Source organism: Pagrus pagrus (assembly GCF_965226575.1).
Source record: "Pagrus pagrus genome assembly, chromosome: 16".
NCBI lineage: Eukaryota > Metazoa > Chordata > Actinopteri > Spariformes > Sparidae > Pagrus > Pagrus pagrus.
In genome coordinates this window covers 18743401-18762232 of record NC_140200.1, presented here as the reverse complement: position 1 = coordinate 18762232, position 18832 = coordinate 18743401, and the positions used below count along the sequence as shown (strand labels likewise).

The 18832-nt window shown below is 37.9% G+C and overlaps 1 protein-coding gene and 1 long non-coding RNA gene across 3 annotated transcripts in view; both read right to left on the bottom strand.

The window, feature by feature from the left end:
- Positions 1–18832, bottom strand: part of LOC311271816 (exostosin-1) — a 288114-nt gene that overhangs the window by 173778 nt on the left and 95504 nt on the right. The gene's annotated exons all lie outside the window — the stretch shown is intronic.
- The window catches only part of LOC311271832, a 50204-nt gene continuing 40003 nt past the window's right edge, over positions 8632–18832 (bottom strand). The window contains exon 4 of one of the 2 annotated variants that reach the window (XR_014624484.1): positions 8632–10760. This is a non-coding gene — a long non-coding RNA (uncharacterized lncRNA). The remainder of the gene's footprint in view (positions 10761–18832) is intronic. The other variant, XR_014624485.1, reaches the window with a different exon arrangement.

Genomic DNA, 18832 nt, shown 5'->3' with positions numbered 1-18832 from the left:
GAGGGCTGTGTGATACTTCATGTGTTGACATGCAGCACATCTAATCTGTCTACATCAGCCATGCATTGAAAGCTACACGTGTGGACAAATGCAATGAGCTGTGTGGCCTCCAAATGATGCAACACATACTGATATTGAGACTCAGCACTCACCCTTCAAAGTTATATACTGCATATGTGTCTCTTTATCAGGAAGTCAATTGTACAGCAAACTTATCGGCAACAATTTTGACAATAATTTAACTAGCCAGTTATTAAGTAATAATTTAGAACATGTGCCAATTCCTGCTTTTAAAATGTGAATTTTGCTGATTTTACATTCTATATCACGGTAAATATTTTTAGGAATTGGACTGCCAGTCGGACAAAACAATAAATCTGAAGACGAGTTAAAGAGTTTCAGGAAATCGTGAAGGACATTTTTTTTTCTGTTTTATAGAGACAAAACAAAAATATTGACAGATGATTCAATAATGAAAATCATTGTTAGTTCCAGTATAGTATGGACAAAAGTAATCCCTCTCAGTCATCACTTATGACCCATTGGAAGTGTGGTGATATCTGTCTCGGTTCTTAGTGTTTTCTTGTGTTCAGGATGTTTCTGGGTCTGTCTGCTTTGTGCGTCTGTGTGACTGAGAGCGGGGCACTCCCACACAACCAGAGCAGGACAGGATAAAGCAAGAGTTGACAAGCCTGCTTATAATAACCAATGTTAGCCTTGTTTTTCTGTTAAGATGCATACAAATATTAGAAGTCGTGGGTTGCGCTTTTTGTACTTGATAATGACATCATTGAAATCCCTTTAGTATTGGGTTATATTACTTTGTTATTGTTGTTATTTTTGTTGGCTAGTTGGTTTTGTTCAAGTACTTTCGAGTTATAAAGAACAACGTGAAATTACAAGGTATAGTAATTTGGAAAGCCTCTTTGTTTCTTACATTAGATAAAGTCGCCTGTTTTGAGCTATATTTTAGAACAAAGACACTTTTTGGGCTTGTTTCTATAGACCTGGTTGCTTATTTCTCTCATGAGAGCTGGCAACATGGAATGAAGCTCTTTGGCTTCCTTCACACAAAATCCAACTATGTGGAACCTTCCTGCATGTTTTTGCAGGGGTGTAGGTAAGTTTAGTGGTGTTTTAGAACATAGCCAGACACAATGTCTTACTTCTCTGATTTACTGCTTTGTTCTAGCTACACTGCTCCCACTCTAAAGAGGAGGGTCCAACTTTGGCTTATTTTCAAACAGCAGCTGACAAATCCTGCATAGTAACATACACAACTGAAGAGACATAAGAAGACCACAAGCAGATACAAAAGCATACACATATTAGTTCAAAATGAAACTGTAACACAGCTGATAAAGAATTAACCAGATGTCTTTGTTCTTCTTCTCTAAAGTGGCCACAGTTAAATGAAAACGTGTCTGAGTTAGACATTAAGAGAGAACAAGACCAACTCCTTTTCTTCTGTCAATCCACCAAATCCATACAGAGAGAGAAAGAGCTGTCTGCTCACATCAAAGTCTTAAAGAGGCCCAAAGCTCAGTTACAGAGAACTAGCTGTGATCCCAGTGTCATGCAGGCTGATCTTATTACAAACCTCATTACATGTAGCAAATGCCACATGGCAGATTTTTTAATCCAAAGCTCATAAAATGACAGACAGTCACAAATCGGGGTTAAGACCTGCTGCTTCACACCGCAGGATTATACCAATGAAGCGTAGCAATCATAACATGCCCGCCCCCTTGTTCAATTAACACAATCTAACACAGTCATTTATCCCGTTCACTTAACAGCCGCTCAGGAGGAAGTCGTATACTGGTGGGATTCCCCATTATTGCTTGAGGTCCTCCGTATAGTATGTTGCACTTCTACTGTAATCTCTTAATGTTTTTATCTGTAACAAAGCAGACAAATTAAGGTGTTTAAAACTCAGCAGATTCAAGAGTCGAAAACCATGGCGGTTTTAAACCAAATTTAAGCCAAAACAAAATAAACAAGTGCAAAGAGACAGATGTGCACATTTTCTCTATGACCTTGAACTAAATGTGATGTAAGCTAGTAACAAAGCTAGTGATGGAAACACAACACTGCTCAACTGAGGTTAGGTGCGTTATTACTATTTCACAGAATATAGCTTTGATAGCTCAGATTTGATCTTGGGGATTTTATAATTATCATGCAGAGCAAAGCTTGAGCATAACTGCAAGAACTCTGGTGCAGTATTCTCGGGCTGCACATAACCTCTCTGAAAGGATTTCACGAAGATAAAAACTAAAAATAGGGAGAGATACATTTCAGACAGTGTCCATTAGTGTAATTAGAGCTACTCCACAGACAGTCAAATGATGTTATTTTCTTGCTGCATATTGTTTTTGTTTGATTTAGCATCACAGAATGTCTCTAGCTGGGTTTCGATTCAATATAAATAACTATGCAATATATACCCATTTGCTAAATTAAAAACCTGAGGAAAGTGCATATTTGTGATTTTTGTTCTAGTTTTTTTCCCACACTGGTCACCGATCTTCAGAGTAATCTATGAATTTGACTGAAGCAGATAAAAACACATTTCAAAGCATTTGATGCATCCTTCAAAGTCCACATTTCAAGCATAAATACTGCATATCGTGATGGAGGGACGAGGACAGTCCAGTTTTTAAAGATTCAACCTCATTCACTCAGTTATGACAGATCTGGAGAAACAAAAAGCAATGATGATGACAGGAATTCAAGTAAGGTACAGATTTGACAATCAATCATTTATATTAAACCGCAGTAACTCAGTCAGTAAAATAAAAATCAAGGGTTTTTCAATAGAAAATGTACATTTAAATGTACTTATTGCTTAAAACTTGCAACGGTCATTGCCATAGCTTAGGATTTAATCAATTAATTAGAAAACCTACCCAGACTCCAGCTGTACGTACAGTGTAAGGTGAGGGAACACTACTGCGGTTACCACAATTAAGCCAGCTTTTAAACCTATACTTAGGGCAGTTTTCATTTTGTTCTCTACATTTTCCCTCAAAGCCCCCCTTCAGAGTAAGCTGAGACCTGCGGCTTGTGGGGGCCAATATTAGTTAAGTATTTATTTACAGATCCTGGCAGAGCTGTCCTGTGAATAATTCATCTTCCATGCTTGGAGGAGTCTGTTGACAAGACAGCCTGACGCAGGAGAAAGGAAATCAATGCAGCTATGATGGGCAGCAGACTCCAGCATATCTGCTTCTGACCTGAACCTGCTATAGGTGTGTGTGTGTGTGTGTGTGTGTGTGTGTGTGTGTGTGTGTGTGTGTGTGTGTGTTTGTGTAGTTACAGTAGTTACAATACAGCCCTATGTAAAGCGATCAGGTCTTGTTCTGCTGATCGGAGCGAAACAGAGTCCGTCGAGGGCAGACATGCCGCAGGGAAATGTCATCTTCACGTTCCTCCTGTTAGAGGCTGCAGACAGTAACTCTATGCTGCTACACCTGAACCCTCCATTACAGACAGTAAAAGGCTGCGGTGGTGTACAAACCACTTAACTGTAAATGGAATGGATCTGATAATAATGTGACAAGTATTTTGAAGTGTGCACCTGCATTTCTAGTTTCTGCATCTGAAAAATAAATTAAAAGCCAGGACTAGACTAATGTTCGTCTACACAGTGCAGTACAACAGAGTTAGTAAAATGCACACGTGAGGCACTTTGGCCACACACTTCAATCCTGTGTTCTCTACAACCGGCTATTGTCCTATATCCACAGTGATAAACACTCCTAAAGCATGAGTTATTGTTTGGTGTGAACCTGCAGCGAAAGGCTGCCCGAAATTGTAGGGAGAAGGACTCACCTTCCAGTTAGGTTTTGTCTCACTCCGCTCATCAACAAATTCAGCATTAAAATTCACGTTTGCACCATTTCCACATAGTTAACAAACTTCTTCTGAACAATGACAGCACACAGTTTTTGTCCAATTTACTAATGTTTGTCCATTTTCACTCTAGGAAAAAGTAATGTTCCTATACAGTGGATCTAAATTTCATGGGAGGATCCTCCAACTCTGTCTTTAATTAGTGTTTGCCATTGGGATGGCAGCGACACAGCATGAGTTACCCAGGCTAAGATGACTAGCATGCTTAAGCTGATAGACAACCCCCTTGTCAGTTTTTGTTTGGGTCACAGAGCATACTGAACCAAAGGTCCTGCACTGAATGGTTCGGGACAAACACACGTACCACTACTCCCCAAATGATCAGTAAAATAATCTTAATGTGTAAAATGGGAGGAGCGCCTTTATAGTCAACTGACTGCTTGTGACTACTTTCAATGATGCTGCCACATCTCAGCATTTATTTGTTTTATTTATTTAACCTTTATATCACCAGAAACCTCTTTTTCAAGGGAGACCTGGCCAAGATAGCACATCATTGAATTAATTGAGCTCTAGTGTGTGTTTTGAGGGGATATTCCATGACTAGGGCACATATTAAGAGATGGCTGCTCTACTAAGTAGAACTCAGAAAGAACAATCTTATCATTAATAACAGAAAATGACAGCCAAGCAAACAAAAAGAATATCCTCATGGAGTAGGTTGTTACGGATGGAGGGTCAACAAGACAATTATCTTTAACCTAGGGACATTCAATGTTGACCACCGTCGTACTCTCATCCTAACCATGTGTTTGTTATTATAACCAAGAAGACAAGGGTCCACGAACCTAAAAAGGGTAATAATGTTCACCCAAACTACAATATTTCCCTGAACCTTTGTCTCTGACCAAACCTCAACCAGAGCAGTGACACATCAAAAGTGATTTGTAATGGTTTTGGTAGGCACTGACGGATTGGGTTACCCTGAAGCTTTGTGGCGTCAGTTTAGAAAATGTTTCTGAACACTTCTGAATGTATTTTGTCATTTAATTCAAAAGACATAAAGACAGTACTCACTCTCTAAAAGTAGTCCAGTAAACAACTATTTTGTAGTAGTCAATACCTTGTTCATCCCACTTTTCTCCGCCCACACTCCTCACTTTTACTCCCTCAGTAAATCCATAACCACTTCTTTCTACTCTGTTTCTTATTTACATCCCTCGGTCAAGATCAGACTCTCTCTCATCCATTTTTCCTCTCTCCACCCATCCTTTAAATCTCCTCCAGTAGAATGAAGACAAACTGTGAAGAGATAATTGAGCACTAACATGAGTCAGAGCAGGATGAATGAAGACAGATGACAAGCCTTTTTTTCGAGGATGTCTTTGCTCCTCACAGGCAAATTTAACAATACAGTGAGTGAGATGCCTTTGGGTTTTCAGCGCGTGAATTCAGTAACAACAGTAAATACCTATATTGAAGCTGTCTCTTCATTCTACTTAAAAGCATAAAAAAGCCTCATCTTGTCTGCTTCTTAGCAGTTTAAGTGTGCTAACCCAGCCAGGTTTGTCTCCATTGTGCGGTTGCTGTCAACATTTTGCTAAATATGATTATTTCAGGAACTGTGAAGAAGTGGGCTAAACATAAGATTTTGCAGTTGACAAACAAGGGATCTAGTAACAATACTTGGTATGAAAAATGTTGGTATAATTGTATTGAATACATTTTTTTGCCTTTCCAGAACCAAGTGTGAGGAACTGCAGTACAGTGTTTTCAGCTACTTGGGTGAGCTGCACAGGCATTTTTGATAACCTATGCGAGCACCTTTTGGTTTTTTCGTCTGTCCAAGGGAAGGACCCTACACATGAGCAATTAACTATTAGAAAATCTCTCTATTGAGCTTTATCAAGAGCAAGGGGATTTATGGATTTAAATTTAAATCCACCTGCAATATCCCTGATAACCAATCTTCTATACATCAAATTATTAAAATTATAAAAATATCAAATTCTGAAAAGCACAAAAGTTTGTTTTTTTCTGAAAAGCAGATTTCATAATCTCCTTTCTGGTCCAAAGAAATTATTGATCAGCTTGTTCAATAAAAAGCTGGCACCCAGCAAAGTTACATGTTTGAAACAATGTTTGTATTTGTCCACATCAAAGACGGGAAGAAGCCCGGTAGTATCACACTTCACTAGATGGCATCTTTTCCAAGGTTTGAAAGGGCAAATTGAAATTATCAGCAGGCTCCCACACAGCCCTCCATAACAACTCTGCAATGATGTTCCAAATACAGCAAAGATGCCAATTACCTCTCGCTGCTGGAGAGGTAATTGCAGCGTGCTGAAAGTTTGTGCATTGCTGTAATGTGATGATCTTTACATGATTCCCTGCCAGTTTACACAACTTGATCTCACTTCTCTCCTGCAATCAATCACACATCACTTAAGAGCTGCTAAGTCCAGAGAAGAAAAAAAATCATTCATCCTTATTCTCCTCCACTTATTAGTAAAAACACTGGAGTTGCTGAAGCATGATTGAATTAGCTTTCACAGCTGTATGTGCTGTTTTTCAGCTGGTTCAATAAAGCAGTTCTTTAGGGATCCATAATGTGAAAAATGTTAACATCTAAATACTCAAAACAGCAGAATAACCATTTTTATTAACTGTCAAAATAAAATATCGCAAGGAGCATTGACTAAGTAACAAAGGACACAATAAAACCGGGTTGAACAACATCATTATCTGCATTTAGAATTAAATTTATTTTAAGTATTAAAGGGTCTCAAGGACAACACTGGAGCCATTCAATTAAACCGTTGATCACTCCTTGAAAGACGTTTGCATTCTATAATTGCTACAGTAGTATGACAAAGTATAAGAGAAACTGCATTAAAAAGTATGTGTCAACATCTGAGGTTGTGTGTAAGAAAAAGAAGAAGAGACAGTGGAAGAAAGTGTGAAGTGAAAATGTTGCTAAAAAGATATATTTTTAGTGCATCTAGTAACTGGGAGGATGTAAAACTGAAAACCTGGATCTTTCTGTTGGCTTCAAATCTTTTATTAACATAATATGAATCAGAGTTTCATGACTGTCCTCAAAAACAGTTGTCCAACAGAGAATTTTAAAATCCCCAAGGACATATACAGGAATCCAAGAGTGAGCCGGCTTCACAAGGTGAAACTGGAGAAAATAATTTTGTACTACTGGAAATACAATGAATCAATTTAAAGGGTAAATTTGTAAGATATGGACAGAATTTAAGTCTAAAACCCAGTTTTGGTTTAAGTCTTTTTGCAGAAGCGGATGGATGAATGGATCAATGAACATGCGTGTGTTGATATTGTGTCAAAGATGTCTATGTACTGTGTTGCAGTAGCTACAGCGGATTTTAGCGCACCTGCATCAAGCGCTGCGTTCATTCATGGAGAGTTAACGTTTTATGTCATTACACCTTTATGTCATTAATTAGCTTGTTGAATAAGTTGTTGTTGAGGATAACTGGGCTTTTTTCAATGTCTTGATTGAAATTATCTATGCATTTTTACTAGCGCTGGCCAAAACTCCAAAATTCCTTACTTACATGCTCTTTAGTAAAAGCACAAACAGTATGTGTTTTTCTAGTTTTTCTAGTTTCATGTTAGTATGAAACCACTGGAACATGAATTGCATACTAATTATGGGGTAACATTTCAGTAACAAAGCAATTTGGGAGTGACAACAACACAACATACAACGTAATGCAACGGCATACTGCTGCCCTCTACTGTTGGTTGTTAATGTTTCTTTGAAAATTATGTACAGTATATGTTTTATAGTCCAATGCTGATATTCCATCAGTTTCCACCATTTTAGTCCAGCTATTCAGGTTGAGTACAGTGTACAGGGTAAAAACAGTTTCTCCAGCTGCTTCTTAGTCTTTGAACAGCCTCTTCCTTTGAGACAATGCCAGCTGTATGTGGTGACTTGTGTTACAACTTTCTCACATTTTTGTTATTATAGAGAGAGTGAAGTAACTAAAAAGGTATCGTTCAAAAGGTATCATATTACACCCGTATATCAAAACAATACCCAACCCTAACTACCAGCACCCAAAAGCTCATGAAGGAACACAGTTTGAACATGACAGAACTATTTGTCAATACATGAGATATCAGTCATCTTCCTCTCTAACACTGTCTGTTCTGCATAACTGAACTTTTGTACAAGAACACTGAAGCATAAAGCGGTAAATAGCTGGTTATGCTGTAAATGCCATATCACAGCATGTGCCACTCATGTTGTTCTATTTCTGTGTCTCTATAAAGTATGTTGTGTGAGCCTTTATCTGTATTCATTCAACTTTTTGATCCTTTCTGCAGCCCCTCAGCTGTCAACTCATACGGACACAATTACATGTCATAGCAGTGTGTTTATAGACCTTTTGTTATGTGTTGTTTTGTTTTTTTATGTGTTGCTCAAAAGAGACGGATACGGAAAAACAAATAAGACAACCGGCAATCACCATCAGCCTCTGAGATACAACAATTCAGACTTTTTAGAAGACATGAAAAGCAGTGAGAAAACTCCAGAGACGCGGTAAAATAAGAAAATGTGCAGGAGAGAAAGATAAAGACTGATGGAATTGACATGTGACATATAAAAGATGAATGAAAAGAATATGAGGGATTCCTCAGGAAATTACTGTAATGATTAATGAGGCAGAAGGAGAATAAGATGACAGAGGTTTGCAGGGATATGAATGCTTACAGGTACATAGTTTTTTATTTAACTTTTAGAAATCAAAATAAATGAGCAGGAAAAAGAGACACATGGAATGACAGGAAAAGACTAACTATGGGAGGAGAAATGCAACTGAAAAACCAAGACCATTTGTAATCAAATATTTTCAGAAACACAATTTAATAGTATTGCTTATTGTTTCTCTGGGGAAAAAAAGGCATCTGTGGTGTTTCTGCTGCATTAGGAAGCTGACGATTATAATTCATAGTAAAGTAAATTAATAATTTCACATTGTTTTAATCTCATCAAAATCTACAAACTAAATTGCCATCCTTTTTCTCAATTTTGAAATGCCATTTAAATTATAGCCAGACTTGAAATAGCCTATGAATTTATCAATTTACGCCATTAAATCACAATATTGCATTTGTTGTTTGTTTTTTGTTTAGTTTTTTGTCACAAGCCTCTTATCTACATATATATCCAGCTAGATATATAATTGTCATTGCATTATTTATGGCAGTAAAATCCACATACGTTATTTATCTAATTAGCATAGCCACGTCATTAGCTACATCACTATCTTGGTATATTCATGTGGCAAGGATCCGCTAGTCAATGAGGTCATGTGAAGTAAGAGGACATTAAACACCAAGACCTCTACAATTCATCTGAAAAGTAGATTGTGGACACCTTCAATATCAATCACACTGTAAAATCATCATATTTACCCAGCCCTAGTTGTGGGAAATATTTGCTTTCTGATGGAAAGTCAGACAAGAAAACTGAAACCACTTTCATGTCCGTACCGAACGTAGGAGGCTACAGGCAGCTGGTTAGCTTAGCTCAGCACAAATAATGGGAGCACCTATTGTGTCTATTTCCCAAAATGTCAAACTATTCCTTCAACTTCTGATTTTCTACTAGCATGGCTCTAGACTGAATCAGTAAATCACCACCCATATCTTCATTTTCATGAGCAGAAGGTATGGTGTTTTGCCCACTGATGGTTAAGGAACAAATTAACCAATCAGATCTTTTAAGCAGATTAAGAATGAATGAATCGTCTGGCTATCAGCTTCCTGTACTGTATTGTACATTTTTCAAAAAGCACAGAAAAGTACAACTAATAAAACAATACTGCAGCTTCTGTAGTGATGTGACACTTTGTGGAGTAGACGGATACATTTGCTTAGGGCCAAATAAAAGAGCAGTAATCAGCTGACAAGACCAAATGTCAGGATGAATAAATGAAGTGAAATGAAAGGCAAACTAAGTCTAATCATCAGACTGTTGTTTACAGACATGTACTTCTTTGTTTTTCCATCCTTTATTAAATAAGTACAAACTTACGAATAATGATCTTTATCTGAAGCCAAGCGAACAACCACAAACTGTACAAGTGAAAGGATCTCACTTCATATCTGGTAGCACTGGGTCAAAGCAGTGGAGACGGTTACAATACGTCCACTCAGCATAATGAATGCTGGGAGGAGATTTCTATATACCATGTTATATTTACAGCTGTCGTTTTTCAACATCAATTCATGCTATTATAGGAATGATTTAAGTGACTGCAGTATTATGTATATTATAAAAGCACTATACAGAAATGCATCTGAAATGATTGAAAAACTAAGATGCAGGTGAGTGGGAACAGAAAAGAAACCCCGCTAAAAGAAAGTTGAAAAAGCAGCATGCATGCACCAGCTGGAATAGGCATTTTCAATTATTTTCTGAAGTATGCAGTCTGGAATAGACAGAGGAACTAAAGGAGAGAATAGAGACAATCCATCAAACAGACAGTCGGCACAGTCAGAGCAACAGAAAAAAAAAATCAAAGGGAACTACCTGATACGAGTCTGAACACCTCACTACAAGCAGATCTTAATATGCTTAGTCCGTCACAACTCACACAGAACTACAGAAACTCCTCTGTGATATGTACAGAGACACCACACAAAGAGAAAATAATATTTAAATCATTTTTCTAGAAGCATTAGCTACATACATAATCGTGTCTCCATCTTAGGTACTGAATGCACATTGCTGTGCTGTTTCAGAATTACACTTTTCAAAGGTCACACGTCAATCAAACAGTGTGGTCGTCTCTGCAGTGTCTTTTCATTTGATTGTTGCCATCATTGCTCGCACAAACTCCAGAGATCTTCCTCCAAACCTGGACAGAAAAACACATCACCAGGTGATAAAACTCACCAGAATCCCTTTTGTGTTCCAGTATGTCAATCAAAACGAACTTATAAAAATAAGACAATGTCAAGAAGTATCATTATGTCCCTGAGAACAGTTGAGATGACCAGCTTCTCTCCAGTTTTTGTTAAGTTTAGTTTTCAAAAGTAGAAGGTTTTACTTCAGCTGTGGATGAAGGTGCATTTCTCAAGGGTTTTCTTCAAAGAGTTGAGTCTTTGCAGATCATTTACATTTCTTTGTCACACATGCCTTTATGGGAGTTCAGCAATGGTCAACCACGAGAAGTGACTGCTCTGGAGACGTGGAGTCAACATCAAACTTTTTATTTATCTTGCATTTTTTGTGTCTTTTCTTTCTTTTTAAAGAAAATGTATTTATTGCTACTTTATAAGAAAACTTGATTTTCTTGTTAAACATATTTGTTTGCTACCATACATTCTACACTGGTAAAGAATTTTTATGAGTTTTATGCAAACTCAAAATGAAAACATTAAGTTGTGGCAGGGATAGAGTTGTTCCGATTCCGATGCCAGTATCGGAAATGCCTCCGATACTGCCGAAAATGCCGGCATCGGTATCGGCGAGTACTGGAGTCCAGGCACCGATCCGATACCACGTAATTTATTAGCCTAGCTCCGTTAGCTCCTAGATTCTACCGGATACGTGTCCGCTGCATTACGGCTCCGGTACGGTTTGGCTCCGTCGTCCTCGTCCGGCAACCCCCACCAGCTGTGTTTTGAGTCCGCCACAGCGCAGCTCCACCGATCAGCTGGAGTTACGAAACCGAGGAATTCCCGCGATGATTACATGATCACACACGAGCGCAGTTATATGTATGTGTTATAAACACAACAACACGAAGTGTTCCCGACTGAAGGATTAGAAGAAGAGCGCGTATTTGTCTCTTATTTGAGGTTTTTGTGCTTGTATCAACACGGAGTGTTTTATTTTGAAAATTAACCGGATGTCATGTTATTATTTCGTGTCTGACTTCCTGTCTGCTCTGTGCTGAATTCGGCTTTATACTATTCTTTTTAAAAATAAATGGCTTTCATTTGCTGTATTCATTCATGTTTTACAAAGGGTTTAACCTGAGCCAGGCCTTACCACAATGATGATCATATCACAGTCATGCATATAGTCATGACATATATAATTTTTTATAACACACTGGTATCGGTATCGGTACTCGTATCGGCCGATACCCACAGCATAAGTATCGGAATCGGTATCGGGAGGGAAAAAATGGTATCGGAACATCTCTAGGCAGGGACACTGAAATACAGGCTGTTTTTAAGGGCTCCAATGAGTTGTCAGTGAAATTTGAAAATATTTAATTTTGACATGGCATCTGACTTGAGGCTCATCAGGTGGGAAATTCTTAGATTCAGAATTACAAAGCAGACTGATCCTTAAAGGGGAGATTAATTAGTTCTCCCTGTAGTTTAAAGCCAGACCAGTATCTTTTTTTATGTTATAAATCCACAAGGGACCTGGGCGCATTAGCTATTGTTAGCTGTTACCCTTTAGAGCAACATGCAAATCAGTGGCCTGATTCTGTGGCTATAGTTTGGAAACAGCAGCTCTATTAATTTGTCTGGTAGGAACATCAATCATCAGAGGTGCTGTACACTCATTCATAACAGAGCTGCTCAGGTCAGCTCTGCAACTCCAGCAACACAGTGTATTAATTACTTTAACCGCAGCAAACTTTTCTGATGCTTCCCTCTCACCTCACTGACATTACAGAGGATGTGTGTGCATGTGTGTGTGTGTGTGTGTGTGTGTGTGTGTGTGTCTGCGTTGATGTAGGTGATAATTTTGTATACTTATTGTATGTGGCAGATAAAGACAAAGATATTTTGGGGGATTCATTTACATTCTTTTTTATTCTAGTTGTACGGTCAATGCTAGATATTAGAGGTGTGGAAATTTCTCTATTGTATGATATATCGCGATGCGGACGTAGATGATTCTGCATTGATACAGAGGCAGAGCATAATCGAGAATAAAGGGGGAATTTAAATCATGAAAAAGTAGCCATGTGCAGTAATATAGATCATTGAGCATGCCATACACTGAGATGCATCGAGCTGCATCGAGAATTGTTTTGCATTTCGAGTCGTTGACAGCTGAATCATAATCGAATCGAATCATGAGGCCAGTGAAGATTCACACCTTTACTACATAGAAACCGTTTGTAAAATTCTTGCAAGATATGTGCATGTTATTTCTTTGGATTTTGTACAAATTTAATATATTTTATGATGTGACAAAGCTTTGGGTAACATCTGGTTGTGTTTAGCCACAAAAAAAAGTTGGTTAGGGTTTGGGAAAGATTGCCGTTTGGGTTTAAGTGATGACTCAAGAGATCTATTGCAGCTCTGACAGTATGTCTTTGTTTTATTGGTCATTTTTCTATGCATTGCTACGGTGGCCGTGAGGCTCAAACACAAAAATTCATAAAACACAGCATTTCAAAAAACAGTTGTGCTTTCTGAAATTTTGTTTGCGTTTCGACCCTCACCGTACATTTTTGTTTTTATTTTAATTGTAGTTATATATTACATAATAATTACTTAATAAAAATTCCCCATTTGTTAACAGTGAAACCTTAAGTGTAATTAACTATTAATTTCCCATCTTTTAATGACATAATGATAGTGTTACCCTACTCTTTGATGTCAAAATGTTTTGATGAACACACTTATCTGTGTTGCATGTAACATTTCAAGTACTAGACAAGGTGATTAGATTTTTTCAAAATGCCTAAACGAATATGGTTAGACGAAATTTGTAACACAAAAAGAAAAATCATACAGGAAGTCATTTGAAAGACGAAAGTCACCAAAGGTAAAATACAACTTCGGATGACACAAAAAAGGAATAAATCTGGTCTTATTTCTCATAAAATCACAAATACCACCATTATGAAGGAAGTGAGACAGGTGGACGTATTCACAAACCTTTATGCATGCACATCCATCACAGCAGTGGCCATCAAAATGTCTGACCATAATGTATCTATTCTACATTTCAAATCCCATTAATATCCTGTGAAGTCTATTGTGGTGGCAGTTATGGGAATTTGAGGATGTTAAAAAAGAATATTTGCATAATGTGTCTGCAGTGACTCAGAAATGGTTTTAGCGTTTTGAACTACAAGAAAATCGCTCTGATCCATCACGCCTGGCACCAGTTGTATGTATCTGAACCATAATGTCCTCTAGCAATGCAGGGACACATTGGTTTTAGTGGTCCAGGGAGGGCAAACATGCTGGAGGGGACAGTCCCATCAATCAGCACATAATCTGAGAAGGCACACTGTCAATGCCAAAAGAGAAATAAACAAGACAGCCAGGATAATACAGGAATACTGGAATAACAGCAATGAATCTACTGAGCTCATTTTTCAGCAGTTACACTACAAATCACACATTAGTGGACGCTGTCATTGTAAAAGGCAGTTAATGATAAAGTAATGGTGACCTAAACGACACGTGAGTGACAGAAATAGAGAGCCAGAGAGGTCGTAAGAACAGAAAATGGAAAAATTAAGCTAAACTAACCTGAGGGGATGGGCAACCTTCACCGTATCTATTTTAAAAAGCTGCTGCTGCTGTTAAATCATTATTGTGGAACTGGGTCTTTACATATGGATGCACATACAGTATACATGATGCCAGTTTCTTCTTAAGGTTTCTTTATATGAAGCATATGTAGTCTACGTACAGTATCAATAAACTGTTGACTTCCACCACTACAAGGATGCATCATTAATTAAAAATTAGTAGAGAGGCAAAGGATTTAAGTTCAGGTTCAAATTGTTATCACAGTTAAATAAGAAACTTCTGCTAGGTAGGAAAACTTCTCCCCCAGATGAAAACCTCTTTGCGTGAACTGACAACTTAACTGAAATGCTTCACTAGCACAGCCACTCAATTCAAGAACTTCTGTGAGAGAAGTATGTGCTCGTGTGACTCTTTGAAAGCCTTTAACACTGGAACGAGCAAAAAATACTACCTGAGTAAATCTGTCTTATCTTCATATTTAAAGCAACAAGGGAGCGACAGATTTATGCACAAAGGTTCTCATATCTGGAAGCTGCCCAATACAACCAGTTTCAAACTGTTGGCTGCTGAGCAGCTCTGCTGAGGTGGGGATTAAATGGCTTGCATGAATGCACACTGATATTGCCAAAAATGTGCAGGAAGTGACCAATTTCCCCACTCAGCTTCTCCCAACTGGGCATAATTTGAACAAGCGACTTTCCGGTTTTAAGATCACATGTCTGAACTTCAGATCACTGCTCCTCATTATCAATCTGCAATCTATCCCCTCAAACAGGTGTTTGAACCAGGCCAGATTCAGCAGAGCAGGTGGATAGAGATGCTGTCTATGTAAAGCCTTCCACTTTGCAAAATTTTCTTTATCCTCTTCTTGAACCAAGCTGGCAAGACTTAATGTTGACTTTCAGATGTACTGAAGCATGAAATGAGTTTAAAAAAAGGAAGTTATGATGTCAGACCAGGGGGCAGTTATCTTAAAGCTCTACATCCTGAGGAACTGGTTGCCCAATACTGTTTCAGTTGAAAAGTATAAATCAAGAAAAAGGTGAAATTTTAAATGTGTAATTACTGGCTTTAATTTAAACGCACAGCCAGTGTTGGTCTATAATAGATGGATTTATTACCTCTAGGAGTTTGTGTTTTTTGTTGCAGTCTGTTTGTCAGCAGGACTATGTAAAACTACGGGCCCTATTTTCTTGTAACTTGGTGAAAGGTTGAACCATGGGCCAGGAAAGAACTTATAAGATTTTGGTATCGACCCAATATTTCTTCGCTTTTGTTAACACTATGAGTTAAAGTAATAGACCATGGCAGAATAAACGCCATATGTTTTAAAAACCAGTAAGGGGTAGTTAAGTTCAATAGTGACAAAACACAACCAATTGTAGAAAATACGATGACTCCATATCCCATCCACATGAGCAGACAGGTAAGCCTCTGTGGTAGCCGACACATGCAGCTGCTCAAACTTTATACAGAAAGCAGTTGTTATGGAGCATTCAGGGACACTGGTTTTGTGGGAAAACCAGTGAAATTTCATATCGCCACTACTCTAGCAATGCTTTTTCTCAAACTAAGGTGTGTACGGAAACATATTTACACACATAACATGCAACTGATTAAACTTACTGAATTCCAAAAGTTAGTTGACTGCAATAAATTCCACCATAGATATGAAAGGAAAATGTTATGCTTCACAAGAATAAACACTAAACCGGCCCTTGCATCCCCACGCCCGTCGGGGTGTGCAGCAGCTGCAGCCTCTCTGCCGAACATCGAGCTTTTGACAAAGTCTTACATTTTAATGTGTGATAGACATTACACAAAGGAGCTCAATGTCACGTCCTGTGAATACGACGTGGCGTTAGAGAACACTCACTAATTTACACATTCAAGTATATCAAGGGCAGACAACACCTTGAAAATTTCATGTAGATCAAATGATGATTGTCACTTTAGGATGACTTCCTTTTTCCCGGAGGTGGAACAATCACTATTACTTCTAATTGGCATGTAGAAGTGTGAAGGGCGGGAATCTGATCAAACACGTGAAATCTGGAGAATGTACACTCAAGCGCCACCACCTTGCATTTCATGGCGAATAATGTGTTGTCATGGCAACATTCAGGCATTCAGTGAAGACTCATAAGCTTCAAAATATGGCACCATCTAAGTATTGAGGCTTTTCTGACCCCTGGGGTGGACAAGCCAGGAGGAGTTAATCAAAGCATTAAAAAATTGCATTTTTTTACTGTCACTAGGTTGCACTGTGAGCAAAACTGAATTTTGGCATGTTAATGTCTTCAGGACTCTAATCCAACATGAGACATTTTGGGCAGATTAGACAAAGCATGCTAGAGGTACAACAACTGCCTCTTTCATTGGGAAACATCTGAATTTGCCACGCCTTCATGGCCTTACCTTTCGATGAAAAAAAACTTTTCAAAAGTCGAACAGGTCAGATGTCTAGGTATTCATTTAAGTAGACCGCCTGTAAATGTCAAAAATGAGCCCCAAATTCAAAATGGCCGACTTCCTGTTCAATTTGAAACCATGGCACTAAGAGGCTTTTTTGTAGATATAGATATGATTCACATACCAAATTTCATCTAGGGTCAATCTTTATGGAGCAGTAGCAAGCCAATTCGCACCAACCATGGGAAAAACTCACATTTTTCCATTGTGTGAAAGTGTCATGACTTTTCTAGCACTTTTTGCCACTCAAAAGTGTGATTCATTTGAGAGAATAATAATAATATAACAATAATAATAATAATAATAATAATAACAGCGTGCTCTGTGTTCATGCCCTAAATATTGACCGTGAAGTTTGCACTTGCAGATTAGCTTGAGAAGAGTATACTGGGTATATGGGTTTCATGGAGGTCTGCACTCTTTGTATTTCCGTCTTAGTTTCCCATTTTTTCATTTCTTAAAGCGTTGATGTACGCAGCCTTACAAAATCACTGAAATAAAAAACTAACAGCTCCAGAAATTTGCCCCTCTACTCCAGTACTCCACAGTGTGTTTGTGTACATCAACCTATGCAAATTGTGTCCCAAAGTAATACTTTGCACCCAAATAACCTCCCTCCATCACCAGATTCAGGCACACTGAGCTTAACACTAATCTAATAAAAGCTGACTTTGTCATTAAACAATAATCAAATACCTTTTCAGCCAGTGCCTCAAAATGATTTAAGTCTCTGGAAATTGGAAGAGATATATCCTTGGCAGAGTCTCCTATCTCACATTTGCAAGTCTAGTTGGCAGCTCTGAATGTGCAGTGATAGCAGTCATTCTCAAAGTGATCCCACTGTGCAGAGTCTTTGAGGTTGTGGACCTTAAGAAAAGGAATTTATTCATGCGACAGTGATTGTGAAATTGACATTGCCAAGTGTTGGAAAACTGCAAGCTCCCTAACAGCATTAATGTGATGTGGAGTTTTCTTACAAGACAACTGGGTCCCCTGCCAACTTAAGATGTTTGTATTGGCTTTACTTTGTTTTAAGATTCTCTGGGCATTTTTTCACATTCAAGAGAGGGATGAAGCTTAGTGAAAGTTCAGTCAGGAAGAATACTTTATCATGTCTCTTTTACTCCTTCATTCATCACTCACCTTAAGGCATGTGTCTCTTGGCTTCTAACCAACATTTATTAGTAAGGAGTAGGGCTGGGCGGGATGGCCTTAAAATAATATCATAATATTTTTAGGCCATATCAAGATATATAATATATACCTCAATATTTTGAAATTTTCTTAAAAGCACTTCATAAATGCTAGGACTGGGCAACAAAATCAAATGTCACAATATTTTTTACCAAACAGGCCATACTTCTATTTTGATGTTGCAACAATATTGTCGGGATGACTATTGGTACTTTCACAAAATACTAACACAGCACAATTTCTCATCAAGGAATATGGGGATGTAATGACTAAGTTGGTAAAGGCAAGTATTAAAACAAGTAGAACAGTCTGGTAAGTTCAGAAAATGACATCACTTTATTGTAACTCAACCTTAAAACCAGGAAAACACAACACTTGTGCCATGTCACGATATAACGATATCCAAAATCCAAGATGGTGTATAGTCTCATATCAGGATAACGATATATATATATATATATATATATATATATATATATATCATATAGTATACTGCAGAGCCCTGGTAAGAACCAAGATAAAATTGCCCTCAAGACTTCAGGGTGAACAACACAGAGCTAAAGTGAGATTGAATATTGGATTTACATTTGTCAGCTGAAAGGAAACACAATTTATGATCATCAGTGAATACTAATGTTGCCCTGCCTCTGCTGTTTGAGTAAACAGGAAACTGTTAACGTGTTTGCCATAAATTTATAAAATGATATATCATTAGATAATTTTGATAGATAATGGTGTATGTCACTTTTGTGTTCACAATTTAATTCCCAAAAAATAATAATGCAAATGTAATTTTTATGAG